Below are 6,000 nucleotides of genomic sequence, written 5' to 3' on the forward strand. Positions count from 1 at the left end.
GAGGCACCTCTCCTTCATGTATTTTTCAGAAAACAAGCTTCTGGTAACCTTTAAAGACTACTGTGTCTAAAATCCTATCCACTTTCGCTGGAAATATTTCTGAAACACTCTTCTTTTTCTTAAGCAGAATACAAACATTTTACTCTTTTATCCATTCACTTATTCATTCGTTCTTTCAACAAATATAAAATAAACATCTCCCACAGGCCGTGCACTGTGAAAGACTGGCTCTGGGGTACACCAAGCAAATAAGTCATTCTACCATCCGGGAACTTAGCAGTCTTGAACCCCAGCCTCCCATCCTGCCATTATTACTCAGAACAGGATGAATATACTGCAGATGTGGAATACAATGACATTCTGGAGCACTGTTTTCCCATAGAAATCTAGCAGGTGCCACTTAGGTGATTTTAAATTTCCCGGAAGCCATGTTTAAAAAAAAAAAAAAAGGAAACAGGTGTAATTAATTTTAATAATATATCTTTTTTTTTTTTAAGATTTTATTTATTTATTTGACAGAGACAGCCAGCGAGAGAGGGAACACAAGCAGGGGGAGTGGGAGAGGAAGAAGCAGGCTCATAGCGGAGGAGCCTGACGTGGGGCTCGATCCCAGAACGCCGGGATCACGCCCTGAGCCGAAGGCAGACGCTTAACGACTATGCTACCCAGGCGCCCCTAATTTTAATAATATACCTTAACCTAATATATCCTGAAGTTATCATTTCAATTGTATTAAATATTTAAAAACTACTAATGATGCATTTTACATTCTTCTTCATAATCTTCAAAGTTCCATGTGTGTTTTATAACTATGGCACATCTCAATTCAGACCAGCCAATTTCAGATGCTTAATGGCTACATGTGGCTAGTGGCTTCTCTACTGTACCTCAAAATTCTCGGGCTCATAAAGTATGAATGATTAATTGCCCCTTCATTAAATGGAAGCAGGCATTTAAATATTTTAACTCCATATGTCTGCTTGTCCTACTTTCTGACTTTGCCCCCTCACTCTCAGCCAGTCTGTTTTCCTCTCTCTTCATTATACATATGCTATCTCTAGCAAAAGCCAGGGTCTCCTGTTATTCATTTATTCTTATAATCTGATATAATCAATTTTCCTATAATTGATAATAAGATAACCCTGTCTAAAACAGGGCTCCGTTTCTTAGAGCTCAGGGTTAAAGAGACATTTTGTGAACAAAGCATCTGAGAACTAATATGTGAAATTTCTAAAACAGGTTTGACTTCCTAAGATGACTTTCACTTCTCCTTCAGCCTTCTTCTGGATCACTGGTTCTCAAAATGTGGTCCTCAGACCAGTAGCACCAGCATCACCTGCGGAGTTGTTTGAAAGGTGATGTCTTATTCCCCACCTCAGACCTACTGAATCAGAAACTCTGGAGATGAATTTAACAATCTGTCTTTTAACAAGTCCTCTGGGTGATTCTGGTACCTATTAATGTTTGAGAACCATTATTCTAGAAAAATCAGACTGCTATATACATGGACTTGACATGAATAAGTACTCCTTTACTCCTTTTAAATTCAGTATTCTAATTACTTGGAAAAGTATTAGAGAGCATTTTTTTTCTTTAAAACATGGTACTAAAAGTTGTGTTGGTTAATATACGTATTTTTGCTGTTACAAATTTTTATAAATTTAGGCACACGACATGAATTTATTTTTTTAACTCTTTGACTCTATTTTATGTTCTTTTTTTCATCATAAATGTACGCTTTAATCCCCATCCCCTATTTCCCGTCATCTCCCCTCTGGTAACCATCCCCTCTGGGACACCCCCCCTCTGGTAACCATCAGTTTGTTCTCTATAGTTAGGAATCTGTTTCTTGGGGGCGCCTGGGTGGCTCAGTCGTTAAGCGTCTGCCTTCAGCCCAGGGCGTGATCCCAGGGTCTTGGGATCGAGCCCCGCATCAGGTTCCCTGCTCCGCTGGGAGCCTGCTTCTTCCTCTCCCACTGCCCCTGCTTGTGTTCCCTCTCTCGCTGGCTGTCTCTCTCTCTGTCAAATAAATAAATAAAATCTTTAAAAAAAAAAAAAGGAATCTGTTTCTTAGTTTGTCTTTCTCGGTCTCTTTTTTTTTCCTTTACTCATTTGTGCTGTGTCTTAGATTCCACATATGAGTGACATCATGTGGTATTTGTCTTTCCTGACTGACTTATTTCACTTACTTTATATTCTCTAGGTCCATCCGTGTCATTGCAAAATGCAAGATTTTATTCTTTTTTCATGGTTGAATTATACTCCATTGTATAGATATGCCACGTCTTCTTTATCCATTCATCTATCCGTGGACACTTGGCCTGTTCCCACAGTTTGCCTATTGTAAATAATGCTGCAATAAACAGAAGGGTGCGTGTATCCCTTCGAATTAGTGTTTTTTGTATTTTTTAGGCATGTACGCAGTACTGCGAACTCCTGAATTGTAGAGTCACTCTATTTTTAATTTTTTGAGGAACCTCCATACAGTTTTCCACAGTGGCTGCACCAATTTGCATTCCACTAACAGTGCAAAAAGTTTCCTTTTTCTCCATCTCCTTGCCAACATTTGTTGTTTCTTGTGTTGTTGATATTAGTCATTCTGACAGGTGTGAGGTGCTATCTCATAGTTTTGTTTTTTTTTTTAAGATTTTATTTATTTATTTATTTGACAGAGATAGAGACAGCCAGCGAGAGAGGGAACACAAGCAGGGGGAGTGGGAGAGGAAGAAGCAGGCTCATAGCGGAGGAGCCTGATGTGGGGCTCGAACCCAGAACGCTGGGATCACGCCCTGAGCCGAAGGCAGATGCTTAACCGCTGTGCCACCCAGGCGCCCCTATCTCATAGTTTTGATTTGCATTTCCCCAATGATGAGTGGTGTTGAGCAGCTTTTTGGGTCTTTTGGCATCTGTGTGTCTTCTTTGGAGACATGTCTGCTCATGTCTTCTGCCCATTTTTTTAATTGGAGTGTTTTTTGGGGGGGTATTGAATTTTATCAGTTCCTTATATATTTTGGATACTAACCCTTTATCAGATATGTCATTTGCAAATATCTTCTCCCTTTGGTTGCCTTTTAGTTTTGTTGATTGTTTCCTTTGCTGTGCAGAAACTTTTTACTTTGATTTAGTCCCAATTGTTTATTTTTGCTTTTATTTCCCTTGCCTCTGGAGACATATCTAGAAAAATGTTGCTACAGCTGATGTCAGAGAGATTACTGCCTGTGCTCCCTTCAAGAATTTTTATGGTTTCAGGTCTCACATGGAGGTCTTTAATCCATTTTGAGTTTATTTTTGTGTATGGTGAAAGAAAGCGGTCCAGTTTCATTCTTTTGCATGTGGCTGTCCAGTTTTCCCAACACCATTTGTTGAAGAGACCGTCTTTTTCCCATTGTATATTCTTGCCTCTTTTGTCAAAAATTAATTGACCATATAATTGTGGGTTTATTTCTGGAATTGTGATACCTCCAGTTTTGTTTTTCTTTTTCAAGATTGCTTTGGCTATTTGAGGTCTTTTGTGGTTCCATACAAATTTTAGGATTATTTGTTCTAGTTCTGTGAAAAATGCTGTTGGTATTTTGATAGGGATTGCATTAAATCTGTAGATTGCCTTGGGCAGTACAGACATTTTAACAATATTTGTTCTTCCAACCCATGAGCATGGGATGTCTTTCCATTTCTTCGCATCACCTTAAATTTCTTTCATCAGCGGTTTATTGTTTTCGGAGTACAGGTTTTTTACCTCTTTATTTAGGTTTATTCTTAGATATTTTATTGTTTCTGGTGCAATTGCAAATGGGACTGTTTTCTTAATTTCACTTTCTGCTGCTTCATTATTAGTGCGTAGGAATGCAACAGGTTTCTGCACATTGATTTTGTGTCCTGCTACTTTGCCGAATTCATTTATCAGTTCTAGTGATTTTTTTTGGTGGAGTATTTTCTATATAGTATCATGTCATCTGCAAATAAGGAGAGTTTTACTTCTTCCTTACCAATTTGGATGCCTTTTAAAAGATTTCTGCTGTGGGGGCGCCTGGGTGGCGCAGTCGTTCGGCGTCTGCCTTCGGCTCAGGGCGTGATCCCGGCGTTCTGGGATCGAGCCCCACGTCAGGCTCCTCTGCTGGGAGCCTGCTTCTTCCTCTCCCACTCCCCCTGCTTGTGTTCCCTCTCTCGCTGGCTGTCTCTCTCTCTCTCAAATAAATAAATAAAATCTTAAAAAAAAAAAAAAGATTTCTGCTGTGGCTAGGACTTCCAGTACTATGTTGAATAAAAGTGGTGACAGTGGACATCCTTGTCTTGTTCCTGACCTTAGGGGAAAAGCTGTCAGTTTCGCCATTGAGTATGATGTTGACTGTGGGCTTTTCACATGAGGCCTTTATTATGTTGAGGTATGTTCTTTCCAGACCGACTTTGCAGAGGGTTTTTTATCATGAATGGATGATGTACTTTGTCCAATACTTTTTCTGCCTATATTGAAATGATCATATGGTTTTATCCCTTCCTTTGTTGATGTGATGTACCAGGTTGATTGTTTTGTGAATATTAAACCACCCTTGAATCCCAGGAATAAATCCCACTTGATCATGGTGAATGATTTTTTTAATATATTGTTGCATTTGGTTTGCTAATATTTTGTTGAGGATTTTTGCATCTATACTCATGAGAGATATTGGCCTGTAGTTCTCTTTTTTTCTTGTGTCTTTATCTGGTTTTGGTATTAAGGTGATACTGGCCTCATAGAATGAATTTGGAAGTTTTCCTTCCTCTAGTATTTTTTGGAATAATTTGAGAAGAAGGCGTATTAACACTTTTAAATGTTTAGTAGAATTTGCCTGTGAAGACATCTGGTCCTGGAGTTTTGTTTTGGGGGGAGTTTGCTTATTACTGATCAATTTCATTGCTGATTGATCTGTTCAAATTTTCTATTTCTTCCTGCTTAGTCTTGGTAGGTTATATGTTTCTAAAAATTTATCCATTCTCCTAGGTTGTTCTCCTAGGTTTTCTAATTTGCTGGCATATAGGTCTTCACAATATTCTGTTACAGTTGAGTTTGCATTTCTGTGGTGTTGTTGCTATTTCTCCTCTTCCATTAGTAATTTTATTTGGGTCCTCTCTCTTTTGTTTTTCATGAGTCTTGCTGGAGGTTTATCAATTTTGTTGTTCTTTTCAAAGAACCAACTCCTGGTTTCATTGATCTGTTCTATTGGTTTTTTAGTTTCTATTTCATTTATTTCTGCTCTAATCTTATTATTTCCTTCCTTTTGCTGGGCTTGGGGTTTTTTGTTGTTCTTCTTTTTCTAGCTCCTTTAGGCGTAAGGTTGGGCTGTTTATTTGAGATTTTTCTTGCTTCTTGAAATAGGTCTCTATTGCTATAAACTTCCCTCTTAGAACCACTCTCCCTGCATCCCAGAGATTTTGGACCATTGTGTTTTCATTGTCATTTGTCTGCATGTAATTTTTTGTTTCTTGGTTGACCCATTCATTGTTTAATAGCACGTTATTTAACCTCCATGTATTTGTGCTCTTTCTATATTTTTTCTTGTGGTTGATTTCTAGTTTCATAGTGTTGTGGTCAGAAAAGATGCATGATGTGACTTCGATTTTTTTGAATTTGTTGAAACTTGCTTTGTAGCCTAATATGTGGTCTATTTGGGAAAATGTTCCGTGTGCACTTGAAAATAATGTGAATTCTGCTGTTTTAGCATGGAATGTTCTGAAGGTGTCTGTTAAGTCCATGTGCTCCAATGTGTCGTTCAAAGCCACTGTTACATTCTTGATTTTGCAAATTTGTTTTCTGGAAGTCAGAAGTACCAAGTGGGTCTCATTAGTCTAAAACTCAAAGTGTCAGCAGGACTATGCCCTTCATGGAGACTCTAAGGGAATCTGTTTCCTTCCCTTTCCAGCTTCTAGAGGCCACCCACATTCCTTGTCTTATGGCCCTGTATCTTCAAAGTCGGAAATCTCAAGTCAGTTTTGTCAGGTCACATCTCCATGCAGCTCTTTATT

This window comes from Ursus maritimus, unplaced genomic scaffold (genome assembly GCF_017311325.1).
Source record: "Ursus maritimus isolate PB19 unplaced genomic scaffold, ASM1731132v1 scaffold_9, whole genome shotgun sequence".
Lineage (NCBI taxonomy): Eukaryota > Metazoa > Chordata > Mammalia > Carnivora > Ursidae > Ursus > Ursus maritimus.